Consider the following 14488-nt stretch of genomic DNA (forward strand, 5'->3'; position numbering starts at 1 on the left):
GCCCAAGATCAGGCCCTGATTGCAATTTCACACTTGCTGACAAACTAACGGCCAGCCAGCGTGAAACACGTGCTGAGAGCCTCAGCACTGTCAGGGTTGGGGGGGGGGCGGGAGGAGCACGAGCACTGAAGTTTGCGCATGCATGGGGATGTGCTCACTGAAAGCTCCCTGAAGGCACAGGACTGCCCCAGGGAGCTGAAAATTTTTGAAATAAAAAATAAACATTTCACAAATAATGGGCAGGACATTGAGTTCAGTGAGCCGAGGGCAGGGCCCGCTCGCCGACGTGTAAAATTATGCAGGATGACCTCGGGCGGAACTCCCAATGTCACTCAGCGTCATTTCAATTTTCAGGTTGACGGGAGCGTAGCTGAATCAGCCATGCACCCATCGACCTGTCAACGGCAAATTGAGGCCATTTAAAAATTAATTGACCTCGTTAAAGGACCTCCCCATCCAACCTTAAGATTGGCAGACAGGCCAGGAGCCCTGACAGATTTCAGTAAAAGCATGAAACCCCATCCACGGGCGGAATAAGGTTTCATTTGGGTTTTTAAATATTTAACAAATGTTTAATTAAAAGTGATGGACATGGCCCAGGGGACATATCAGGGAAATTTTATTTTTCTATATTTCACATTTTTGAATTTGGTGCTGATCTCCCTGAGGCTGCACTTAGCCTCAGGGAGATGAGTGTGCTCTATTGTGCGCATGCATGAAAGAGCGCACTCTCGACTTAGGGAATCCCTCCCCCCGACCCTAAAGGGAGCACATAGCACTTCCTGGCAGACGTCACAATGGGCGGGCCTTAATTGACCCACCCACATAAAATGGAGGCGCGCCCCCGATTGGGGGCACCAATCCGAGGCACATTCACTCCTGAACTTCCCCCCCACCGACAGGAGGAAAATTTTTCCCAAAAATACATGTTCCCACATCGGACTCAGTCACATGAAGAGGTACATGGCAAAAATGAGGTCAAACATTTTTTTTAATCGCTATTGGAAACCTCATCCCGCCCGTGGGTGAGGTTTCACAAGGAATACTAATGCCACCTGGCCGCTTCACCCATGCGCGCAGAAGAGCACTTCAATCTCCCTGAGGGCCAGAGCTGTCTCAGGGAGATTAAAGCGATGGTTAAAAAAAAAATAAATGCGGTAAAAACTTAATGAAACGTGTCCCCTCACATGTGACTGTTTCACATGAGATGGGACGTGTTTTCATTTCTCAAAGAAAGTTTTTATTTAAGCTGTAACAGCTTTAGGAAGCCTCAAACCGCTCGTGGGTGATTCCTAAAAAAACGTGAAGGCCGCATGGCCTTTTTACCTGTCCGCCAACCATTAAGTCGGGCAAACAGCATAAATTTGAAATTAATTAGTTTGTTAATGGCCCTAATAGGCCTTTTAATTATCGATGGGTGTGCAGCTGACTCTGGTGCATGCCCGCTGAAAGAAATATCGTGAGACAACGTGATGATGTCGGGACACATGCCCGATGTCATTGCACGTCATCTTATGGTCTGGCGTGTCGGGCCTGTCCCCGCACACTGATTGTAAAGTTCTGCCCATGGTCATCATCAGACTTTTAATTCCACGTTTTAATTGAATTCAATTTCACCATCTGCCATGGTGGGATTCAAACCCGGGTCCCTGGAGCATTAACCTGGTTCCATGGAATACTAATGATTATAAAGTTTTCATGAATTCTCTGGTGTTCACATGAAGAGTGTTGAACTTGCATCTTTTACAAACAATGCTCTTCAAGAATGATTTCCCCATCTATTGTCATTCAGTTCTCCAGTGCTGCACTGAAAGTACGGCTCATTCCAGATGGTAACTGACCTTTGGACTTCCGCCCAAATGATCATTGTTCATGCATAGACCTGGCAGGGAAAGATGTCTGCCTTTTATTGAGCTGTGAAAGTGGGACCTCATAAGAGAACTGAAGTTACAAATAATGGTTAGATGAGGTGAGAGTAATTGCCCTTGGCATCAAGGAAGCATTTGACCGATTGCAGCATCAAGGACCTTAGCAAAATTGAAGTCAAAGGAATCATAACTAGTACAAAGGAAGATATTTTTGGTTGTTGGAGGCCATTCATTTCAACCTCAGAACATCGTTGCAGAAGCTCCTCAGGGCAGTGGCCTAAATCATATTAAAGCCTATTAACTTTGAGGGACACTTAAGGACACAACAAAAACAGGGATGAAAAAAAGACCATTTAATGCAACCAATTAGGTCTGACTGATTCTATCCTTAAGATGCGTTTTAATAAATCATTCTATACGCATTCACTGAAATGAAAGCTTAACTCCTACTTCTCTAAGTGACTGATATATTTACTACCTACATCTGGAAGAAAATTTTATATATTCTGTATTCACTTCATTTGGTGATCTATAAAGTTATGGCTGTATATAATACGCTGGGACTTGCAACTGCATTTAAATTGATTGATGTCTTTTATTTGACGCTGCCAAAATATTGCTTCAGAATTAATGTTGTGATAATGAAAATGTTGTCCTGCATTACATTATTTTGAACATTATTTTATGCATTATAAAGATATAAAACAACAAGAATGGAATTCAGGTTTCCAAATTGTATTATACATTTTATTAGTTAATTATTGTGGTCTTGCATCACTTTGTGTAGCATTTATCAGGTTTCTACTGAACACAACTGTAATTTTTCACCTTCATGAAAGACTTATTTCTTTGAATTTTTGTGCCTGTAATTGAAAATGATTCGGTGCTGTTGACTCTTTTGGCAAGCAACTTGCACTTCTTAAGATGAGAAATATTCCTCATTGTGATCCAAAACAAAAAATAAAAAATAAAAAATACCTGGAAAAACTCAGCAGGTCTGGCAGCATTGGCGGAGAAGAGTACAGTTGACGTTTTGAGTTCTCATGACCCTTCAACAGAACTAAATAAAAATAGGAGAGGGGTGAAATATCAGCTGGTTTAAGGGGGGCAGGGGGTAGGTGGAGAGAGAAGGGGGGTGGTTGTTAGGATAAGCAAGAAGTGATAGGAGATAACCAAATGATGTCACAGACAAAAGAACAAAGAGGTGTTGAAGGCGGTGATATTATCTAAAAGAATGTGCTAATTAAGAATGGATAGCAGGACAAGCAAGGTACAGATAGCTCTAGTGGGGGTGGGGTGAAATAAGACTAAAAAGGCATAAAAGGTATAGATAAACGATTGGTGGAATACATTAAAGATAATAGAAATAGGTGGGAAAAGAAAAATATATATAAATTATTGGAAAAAACAAAAAAGGAGGGGGAAGAAACGGAAAGGGGGTGGGGATGGAGGAGGGAGTTTAAGATCTAAAGTTGTTGAATTCAATATTCAGTCTGGAAGGCTGTAAAGTGCCTAGAAAGAAGATGAGGTGTTGTTCCTCCAGTTTGCGTTGAGCTTCACTGGAACAATGCAGCAAGCCAAGGACAGACATGTGGGCAAGAGAGCAGGGTGGTGTGTTAAAATGGCAAGCGACAGGGAGGTCTGGGTGATGCTTGTGGACAGACCAAAGGTGTTTTTATCTTTTTTTTTATTCCTCATTGTGATTATTGACAGCCAGAACACAGGCTCTGATTGCTGAACACGACTGTAGATGCAATGCCTGTTGCTTCTGTTTGAATAACAAGACACTTGGTCAACAGAGTTGTGGAGTGGGAACAGTTAGTTCCCAACTTGTGGAATCTAAGCACCTATACAATTCAGGTTTCAGATTTTCAGAAAATGAAGGCAAAAATAAGCATATTTTTCTTGTGCCTAATTTTGATTCAACTCATTGGGTTGTTTCCTTTTAATGTCAGTCTGTATGATTTACTGTATTTGATTGTCTTTTACCAATTCATGGTCATTGCCTGAGATTGTTGCAATCTAGAGTACATTTTTTGTCTTGTACCTCTGATGATGGGTTATTTTGATATTGGGAACTGATAAACAGATAAGCTTCTTTATTTTGGTTTCCTGATCATTTTCATCTGTAAAGATATTTCTATTTGTTGGTTGGCACAGATCTGAGACTCTGTGCTGGTCTTTATCTGTTTAAGTGGCATCAGGTGCTTTGGAACACAGAGAGAGAGTGATTTGATTGGTCATAGCTTTCCCGATCCTTTAAATACCAGATGAATTTTTCATTCACATGATGTACTTTCCTGATCAAGACTGCTCCAGTTTGCTTGGTTAAATACCCAAATATTACTGGTGGTTCTTTCAAGACATTAGCAACATTTTCTTGGCAGTGGGTGTTCAAGCATACCAGCTGGTGCTTAACAGCAGAACAAAAAACATTTCCTTGCAGTGAGGTCACAATTTGACTGTACGTGCTATGATACTTCAAACTTAAAATGCCACGCTCCAGTTTTATTAGCTCACAAAATATGTATAGCAAACCTCCCATGATGAGTTGGAGGATGTGCTACTTTACAGCACAAGGGGAGTCAGGCCATGTAACACAAAATGTGTCATTGGAACCACAATTCACAATGGTTTGATTAATTAAAATTCTATTTTTGCTGATATGGTATGCTGGGATACATAACAGTGTTTTAAGAATTGAATTCTGCATCTGCTCATTTTCTATGAGAGCTGTAAATTATTGACCTTGATTGCTTTTAGATTCATGATTGAACAGCCTTAATAATTTCAAAAATATTCCCTACTGTGTATTTAGTTTTTGCTTCACACTCTGTTTAAATCTGAGGACACAGATTAAGATATTATAGAAGATGTACTAGGTTAAATCCAAGTAACTGATATTTTAACAATGCTGAAAGTCATGGACATGAGCAGCACTAAAGGGATAGTCCTGAGCTTTGGTAGCTTGGGGGTGGGTGTGCTGACCTTGGGATTTAGTGGCACTTTTGTGGGTATCCTGGAGTTTATCTGACATGGCATTGAATTCCAGGGCTTGAAAATATAAATATTGCCCCATAGATAGTGTATTTTTTTAAAATTAATGGCACTCTACCAAGTAAAAAGGCCTTCAGAAAGATGTGAACCTTGTGTGCCATTCATTATAGTGAATGAGATGTGGTCTGTGGGAATAGGATAAAATTTGGGAGGTGTGGAGGAGTTATAAGAACACTGGATTTCGATATCCCACAAATATATGTCAAGGAACCAGACAAGCAAGAACAAGCTAAAGGCATCGTATATGCACCTGCTTAACATTCGCAACAAATTAGCTAAATTACGAGCACAGATAGAAATGAGTAGGTTTGATCGAATAGCCATTATGGAAAGATGGTTCCAAAGTGACCAAGGTCGGGAACTAAATATTCCAGGATACTTAACTTTTAAAAGAGACAGGCAAAATGGAAAAGAAGAGTTAGTCCAGATAATAAAGAATGAGATAAAGATGATAAAGTGAAAGGACTTCCACTCTGAAAATCAAGAGATAGAATCAGTTAGGGTGGATTTAAGAAACAGCAAGGAGCAGAAAACATTGGTGAAAGTTATTTAGAAGCCTAACAGTAGTTGTAGTGTAGGGCAGAGTATGAACCTGAAAATTAGAGCTACATTTTATAAGCATAATACAGTAAATGTGGAGGCTTTAATAATCATAGGTATTGAGAAAACCAAATTGGCAGTTAAGAATAGAATTTAATTTCACCTCCCAACTCCCATGCCATACACTGCCCCTTGGGAGCAGACTGAGGGGCCAAAGTCAGCATTCCGGTCACTAGGTCAAGTGAGGTTCATAAGGGAGTACCACACCAGCAGTTGAGGGAGCACAACATATAGGCAGCCCAGACAATGGCCACCCCTTGAGAAGACCACTCTATGCCCTCCATCCCCTCTGCCTTCCAAACTCCCCTGCCCTCTAACTACTCCCTCCCTGCCTTCCAACTCCCTTAAACCTCCTCTCCCTGCAACTCCTCTCCCTACTCTCCAAACACACCCTCCTCCCTGACTGCTCCTCCCTGCCCTTCAACTCCCCTTCCTTCCCTCCTACGTCACCTCCCTCCCTGACCTACAAACCCCTCCCCCCACTGTCCAATCACTACCCCACCGCACCCCCCCCCCTCACCCCACACTTCTCTCCACCATAACCAAGGCCTACCTGACAGGCCTTGGTGAGACAGCTTCACTTACCTCTCCTCCAGGGCCTCTATGGTTGCTTTTCATCCTGAACATCCTGCAATACCAGCAGTGGTCACCGTCCTTGTTGTCGCTGCTGATACTAATGAGTTGTCGGTCTCTGATTGGACAACAGCTCCTAGAAATGGGCACTTCACTTAGAAGGCCCCAGCAATCCTGATAGTAGGCAGATAAGTACTGATAGGGGTCTAATCCCATCAGAGCTCTTCGAAATGGCCATGTCTAGCTGGTACACGGGGACCTGCAGCAGCAATTAAATTCAGCCGATAATATGGAGGATAAGTTCATGGAATATATAGAAGTTAGTTTTCTGAATCAATATACATTCCTTTAAGATGCAAAAACCTCACAGAAAAGTGGTCTACCTGTGGCTAACAAGAGGAGTCAAAGATAACGTTCAATCAAAGGAAAAGACTTATAATGCTGCCAGAAAGGCTATTAGGAAAGGCTGTGAGGATTTTAGAATTCTGCAAAGGGCGACTGGTCGATTGACTATAGACAAGAAAAGAAAATATGAGGGCTGACTAGCAAGGGACATCAAAACAGATCATTAATATTTCTATAAGTATGTAAATGGGAAGAGACAAATGAAAGTAAACATGGGTGCTGATGAAAATATAAAGGGGAATGATGAAACAGCAGAGACATTAAACAAATATCTAACATCTGTCTTGTTACAGACAGGAAGGGGTTTAACTTAAACAGCCCTGATTTCTCTTCTCGAAAAGTGTTTTTATTTTGATTCCCTGCTTTATAAGCAGTAGCATATTCCCCAACCCCTCAGTTTTAATGTGATCCAATTTCTATTAATAACCCCACAGAAAACTGGAGATAGAGTAAACTCAGAGGGTTAGTTTATTCACACACACTCAAAACGCGGGAAGGGGGAGTCGCTACATAGCCCACAGTGTATTCATAAAATAAAAGAAGGATAGAGAAGGACAGATTTACAGCTCAAAGACGACAGACAAAGACTTAGTGTGGAATCGTCCCAGATTTGTACAAAGTGCAGTGGTGAGCAGGAAAAAAGTCATTTTACCTGTCGGTTGCAATGATGGATTTTCACGCCATATCGACCCATTTCCTCTTCATTAATTATACAACCACAGGAAACACGCCACCTCGCTAGCGGACAGCCTCCAATTTGCCCACCGTTACCTCACCATTTCCTTATGTAAGGCATCATATTTAAACTGCAGCAGCGTGCACAGTTCTCAATGCTTGCAACCCAAGACTGCTCTGGTGAAGACATAGCACCAAAAGCCAGGAAGAGTGCAGCTCCCTGATTCAGTGACGCATCCCTGGGATGCCTTCTGGAAGCCATGGAGGCCCACCACGATGTCCTTTAACCCCTCTCTCTGGCTGCAGGAGGCCCATCAGTCTCACCACTTTACCTTGGGAGGCAGTGGCAGAGGTGGTTAGTGCCAAAGCTGCGCACAAGAAGTCAGTCATCCAGTGGAGAAAATGGATGAATGATCTCATCCGTGTTGCCCGGATAAGGCAACCATTTGTCACTGTAAACTCACACACTCACAAGTCCATCAGACATTCACTGGCAGCTCACTCACTGCCAGCTCAAGGGACTTCATCACTCACACACAACCTCACATCTCCATCTGGCCTCATCTCCTCAGCCCTCACCATCTTGAAGTCACTTGCACAGAGCAACATGTGCCCCCACCCACACCCTGGGATACATCCCTTTCCCAGTACAGCCCTCATCCTACAGTCTCTTCCCTTGCATGTTGCCCCTTCTTCCCCATCCCCAAACAAGCCCTAGCCCTGCAGCTGTTGAAAAGCTACTCCCGCCTTACGGCTGGTCTGGTAGGCAGAGACCTCCTGCCTGTGAGCCTCCCTAAAAGTAAGGTGGTGCATACCTGCAAAGCCTGGTGCTGATGACTGCGAGTGCCGCTTTATGCAAAGTAGGCAAACAGACCTCAAAGTCCCGCACAAAGTGCAGTTTGCCAGGTGCATGTCACTTATGTACAGTTGTGAAACACAATGGCATGAAATCACGCTGACATGCATGACATGGATGATCTAGCATTGGGGGATAATTCTGGCAAGCAGGGCTTATAATGAGATGCTAAAGTAAGGAAATAAGGTTCCCGACAGTGCAAAACGCGGCCCACCATCGACGGGTGGAGCGGACAATCACAAGCTGCTCTCATACCGGTGTGAAGCCGATGTTTGGCTGCCTCACCATAATGCCCAATGCCAATGGGGCTGGAAAATTCTGGCCTTAATTTTGACATGCATACAGAGTCCAGAATCAAAGTGAAAAGGTGTATCATTTCACAAAGTTTGGCAGGTTGAAGATTGATGCTGGATAATCCACTTTTTCAGTAGAAATGACTTCCACAATGAGATAGGCATGTAGAGATGAATTAATCTCATAAGCATTGGTACAGAAGTTCAGAAGTTCCAGCAAAAACAGTGTAGATGGAGAGGCCAGGCATTTACCTGGACCAAGCCCTTGTTCTGAGCTGCTGCTTGCTACATGGAAAATGGCAGACTGATTGGCAGTGCAGCAAGACCATGTTACAGATTCCTCCAGCTAAGGGGTGATGTCAACTGACTTCACCTGTCCAATTTGGCTTTGAAAAAGGATGGATATTCCTTTGTTTGGATTCTTAAGATTGTTAATGTCCCAAAAATTAGAATTTCAAAGGAGGGTGCAGGGTCCTTTGTCCTAGCAGACTGGTGGTCTCGGTTGGCCAGGCCTGGCTTAGGAAATATAGACTGCCTTTGTATAATTTCCTTTGAATTTGATCTCTGCAGCCACATGGATCATCCGGTCTCAACAGAGATAAAGCGGTGTCAACTTCTTGGATATTACCAGAACGCGCCTTTCATCCAGGGTTACAGGCAGACATAGCTTCAGCCTTTTTAAAGTCTTTGTCCCGTTTTTAAAATTTTAGGAAGTAGCCATGTTGATATATTTATATATCTATTATATACGTATAATGTATATATTTTTCATAAAAATATAGTGTGAGGTCTTAGCTCCGTGACACGCTTCATGATAGTGGAAAAAAAAATGCATTCTGGAAATGATGGGAAATAAATCAGCACAATTACAGAAATAGTACTGAATAAATTAATGAGACTAAGGGCAGAAATTTTCGCTTGGCGGGCACGCACCCGGCTTGTTCGAGTGTGAAATGACGCGTGTTGATGTCAGCCGAGCGTGCCGATGTCAATGTGCAGTCACGCGATAGCTCAGTCAGCAGGCGTGTGCCAGAGCCAGCAGTGTGCCCACCAACAATTAAAAGGCCTGTTAAGGCTAATTAAGTAATCGATTAATGTAAATTTTCTGCTGCCCATCCAACCTTGACTGTCAGCGGGCAGGAGAAAAGGCCAAGCAGCTTTTGCAATTTTTTTGGAAACCTCATCCACGGGCAGGATGAGGTTTCAAAAAGCAAATAAAAATAAAATAAAAACTTACATTTTTCATTAATACCGTGTCCCTGCTCACGTGGCAGCGTCAGACAAGGGGACATGTTTTATGGCATTTTTATTTTCTTTATTCTCTTTATATCTCTTCATCTCCCTCAGGCAGCTCCGTGCCTCAGGGAGATTACACCGCTCTCACCCGCGTGCATGCGCAAAGCTTGCACTTGGCCCGCTCGCAGCCCCCTTCGCCCCCAAACGGACAGCATTCATCGCTTCTATTCGCGTTTCATACTGGGTGAGCCTTAATTGGCCCGCCAGTGTGAAATCGCGATGGGGTGCTAATTGCAGGCAGAGGCTGGCTTCCCGATTGTCCTTGCCGAGCCCACCAGCCAAGGGCAATATTCTGCCCTAAGTAGTAACATATACCCTGGGGCTGGTGACTTGTATCCTAGGGTTTTAAGGTAGGTAGCTACAAAGATAGTGGATGAATTAATTTTTATCTTCTGGCATTCCTTGGATTCTCGAATAATTTTCCAAGGATTGGAAGGTAACAAAAGTAACCCCCTTATTTAAGAAAGAAGGAAGAAACAAAACAAGGAATTATAGGCCATTTGGACAAACATATGTAGAGTCATAGAATCATTACTACAAGGAAGGAGACTATTAGGGCCCATTGGGTTCACAGTCGCTCCTTGTAGACTAATCCAGTGAGTCCCACTCCCCTGTTCTATCCCTGTAGTCCTGCAAGTTTATTTTCCTCAGGTGCCCTTCCAAGTTCCTATTAAAATCATTGATCATCTCCCCTTCCACTGTCCTTGTTGACAACAAGTTCCAGGACATTAAACCATTCGCTTTTGAAAAACGTTCTCCCACACTTCTCTTGCTCAATACCTAAGTCCCCTAGTCTTTGTACCATTAGACAATGGGAACAATTTTTATTTGTCTACCTTACCTAAACCTGTCATGATCTTACACACCTCTATCAAATCTCCCCCCAGTCTACTTTGCTCCAAAGAAATCAACCCCAGCTTCTCCAACTTGACCTCGTCGCTAAAATCCCTCATCCCCGGGACCATTCTGGTAAGTCTCCTCTGCACTGTCTCAAGGGCCTTCGCATCCTTCCTAAAGTGTGGGGACTAGAACTGGACACAGTACTCTAGCTGTGGTCTAAACAGAGTTTTATTCAAGTTCAGCATAAATTTCCAGATTTTGTATTCGATACCTCCATTTATGAAGCTCAAGAGCCCATCTGCTCTGTCAGCTCCTCTCTCAGTATGTTCTGCCAGCTTCAAAGATCTATGTACTAGGCAAAATGCTAGAATCCATTACTCAGGATGTGTTAACAGGGCACTTAAAGAATCATAATATTATGCAAAGTCAACATTTATGATTTATGAAAGAGGAATAGTGTTGACAAATCTGTTTTTTGAGGATGTAACTAGTAAGATGGATAAGAGTGAATCAGTAAATGTCGTTTATTTGTAATTTCAACAACCATTCAGCGAGGTACCACTGCTGAGGTAATTATACGAAATTAGGTCTCATGCATTTGGGGTAACAGATTAGCATGGATTGAAAATTGGTTAATTGACAGAAAAAAAGAGAATAGGAATAAACAGGACATTTTCAGGTTGGCAGGTTGTAAATGGTGGAGTACCACAAGGATCATTGCCTGGGCTTCAACTATTTACAATCCATATCGATGACTTAAATGAGGGACCTAACTGTAACCTATTCAAGTTTACTGATGATATTAAGTTAGGCAGGAAAGTAAACAGTGAGGAGGATGCAAAGAAACTGCTTGGCAGATGGGATACTTGAAGTGTGAAGTTTCCCACTTGCTAAGCCAAATAAAAAAGCAAAATATTTTTTGAATGGTGAGAGACTAGGAAATGTTTGTATTCAGAGCAACCTGGATGTCCTTGCACATGAATCATAGAACGTTAATATGCAGGTAGAGCAAACAATTGGAAAGTCAAATGGTATGCTGGGGTTTTTGTTGCAAAGGGAATGGAGTATAAAAGTGAAGAAGTCTTCCTACAATTATACAGAACATTGGTGAGGCCATATCTGAAGTACTGCGACTGCATACAGTTTTAGTCACCTTATCTAAGGAAGGACATATTTGCCCAAAAAGTAGTACAATGAAGGTTCGCTAGACTGATTTCTGGCATGAGGAGATTGACAGAGTTAACACTGAGAAAAGGTTTCACCGGCTGAGGAACCTAGAATACAAGGTCTCAGAGCACGTGGTCAGAAATTCTTTCACTCAAGGTGTTGTGAGTCTTTCGAATTTTCTACCCCAGGAGAGTTGCGTATGCTTAGTCATTGAATATAGACATGGCAAACGTAGATAGATTTTTGGGTGCTAATGGAATTAAGTTATATGGGTTGAGTGCGAATAGGTAGAGTTGAGCTAGATGATCAGCCATGATCTTGTTGAATGACGGATTAGGCTTGAGGAGTCAAATGGTTTATTCCGGATCATTTTTAAAAATTAATTCATGGATGCAGTCGTCACTGGCTGGCTGGGTCAGCATTTATTGCCCATCCCCAATTGCCCTTGAGAAGGTGGTGGTGAGCTGCCTTCTTAAACTGCTGTGGTCCATGTGGTGCAGGTACACCCACAGTGCTGTTAGTGATTGAATTCCAAGATTTTGACCCAGCGACAGTGAAGGAATGGTATGTATTTCCAAATCAGGATGGTGTGTTGCTTGGAGGGGAACTTCAGATTGTGGTGTTCCCATCTGTCTGCTGCCCTTGTCCTTCTAGATAGTAGCAGTCATGGATTTTGAAGGTACTGTTGAAGGTGGCTTGATGAGTTCATGCAGTGCATCTTGCGGATGGTACTTACTGCTGCCAATATGCATCTTTGTTGGAGGGAGCGAATGTTTGTGGATGTGGTGCCAATCAAACGGGCTGCTTTGTCCTGGATGGTGTCAAGCATCTTGAGTGTTGTGGGAGCTGCACTCATCCAGGCAACCGGGGAGTATTCCATCACACTCCTGATTATACCTTGTAGAAGGTGGACAGGCTTTGGGGAGTCAGGAGGTCAGTTACTCACCACAGGATTCCTAGCCTCTGACCTGCTCTTGTAGCATCTGTATTTATATGGCTAGTCCAGTTCAGTTTCTGGTCAATGGTAACTCCTTGGTTGTTGATAGTGGGGGATTCAGTGATGACAATGCCATTGAGCATCAAGGGGCAATGGTTAGATTCTCTATTTTTGGAGATGGTCATTGTCTGGCACATGTTTGGCACAAATGTTACTTGCCACTTGTCATCCCAAACCTGTATATTATTCAGGTCTTGTTGCATTTGGACATGGAGTGCTTCATTTTCTGAGGAGTCACGAATGGTGCTGAACATTGTGCAATCATCAGCAAACATCCCCACTTCTGACCTTATGATGGAAGGAAGGTCATTGATGAAGCAGCTGCAGATGGTTGGGCCTAGGACACTACCCTGAGGAACTCATGCAGTGATGTCCTGGAGCTGAGATGACTGATCTCCAACATCCACAACCATCTTCCATTGTGCTCGGTATGAATCCAACCAGTGGAGAGTTTTCCCTCGATTCCCATTGACCCCAGTTTTGCTAGGGCTCCTTGAAGCCACACTCTGTCAAATGCTGCCTTGATGTTAAGGGCAGTGACTCTCACCTCACCTCTGGAGTTCAGCTCTTTTGTCCATGCTTAAACCAAGCTGTAAAGACGTCAGGAGCTGAGTGGTGCTGCCTGAACCCAAACTGAGTGTCAGTGAGCTGGTTATTACTGAGGCAAATGCCACTTCATAGCAACTCAAGACTGGGCATCCATGAGGTGCTGTGGGCCACAATCAGCAGCAGAATTGTCCTCAAGCACAAACTGTAACTTCATGGCCTGGCGTATCCCCTATTCTACCATTACCACCAAACCAGAGGATCAACCCTGGTTCAGTGAAGAGTGCAAGAGGGCATGCCAGGAGCAGCTGCAGGCTTACATAAAAATGAGGCGTCAACCTGGTGAAGCTACAACACAGGACTACTTGCATGCCAAACAGCATAAGCAGCAAGTGATAGACAGAGTTAAGCGATTCTACAACTAACGATTAGATCTAAGCTCTGCAGTCCTGCCGTATCCAGTCGTGAATGGTGGTGGACAATTAAACAACTCACTGGAGGAGGAGGCTCCACAAATATCCCCACCCTCAATGATGGGGGAGCCCAGCACATCAGAGCAAAAGACAAGGCTGAAGCATTTGCAACAATCTTCAGCCAGAAATGCCAAGTGGCTGCTCCATCTCGGTTTCTTCCAGAAGTCCCCAGATTCACAGACACCAGCCTTCAGCCAATTCAATTCACTCCACGTGATATCAAGAAACGGCTGAAGGCACTGGATTCTGCAAAGGCTATGGGCCCTGACAATATTCTGGCAATAGTACTGAAGACTTGTGCAGAAGGGCAGGTTGGTGGTGCAGTCGGCCCCGCGTTTCTCGGATGAGTGAAGGAGCCCTCCTGGAGGAAGTGGGAGCCAGGAGAGCAACCCTTGTCCCCAGAGACGGGAGGAGAAACCTCCACACCTGACCAAAACGGCCCAGGAGGAGGCAGCATCCAGGGTCAGCAGCCACGACGTAGTGAGGCTCACTTAGATCCAGTGCCAGAAAAGGGCTTTAACGATCTGCTGCGATCAGGAAGGGTGAGGACCATGTTGGCATGGGTCACTTTGCAGAACAGTGAAGCGCTGCCCATTCCCCTCCCTTGGACCTCAGAGGTATTAGAGTGTGAGTGGCAAATGTCAATGAGGCAGGACCTGGCACAGGGGGTGATCTCTGGCTGCTTGGACTGAGTGCCTTGCGGCTCCAGGGTCACGAATGGGCTGAGCCCTGTGAGGTGTTCCTCAGGTGGGGTTGACCAGGCTGCAATGGGGCTGCGGGTAGAGAGCGGACTAATCAATGCTTCTCTATCCTTTCAGGAGAAAACATCCCATAACAATGCT

The 14488-nt window shown here is 43.8% G+C and overlaps 1 protein-coding gene across 1 annotated transcript in view; it reads left to right on the plus strand.

Moving 5' to 3' along the window:
* astn1 (astrotactin 1) overlaps nt 1-14488 on the plus strand; it is a 2752121-nt gene that overhangs the window by 1592423 nt on the left and 1145210 nt on the right. The gene's annotated exons all lie outside the window — the stretch shown is intronic.

The sequence above is a fragment of the Carcharodon carcharias genome, chromosome 16 (assembly GCF_017639515.1).
Source record: "Carcharodon carcharias isolate sCarCar2 chromosome 16, sCarCar2.pri, whole genome shotgun sequence".
NCBI classification, from domain to species: Eukaryota; Metazoa; Chordata; class Chondrichthyes; order Lamniformes; family Lamnidae; genus Carcharodon; species Carcharodon carcharias.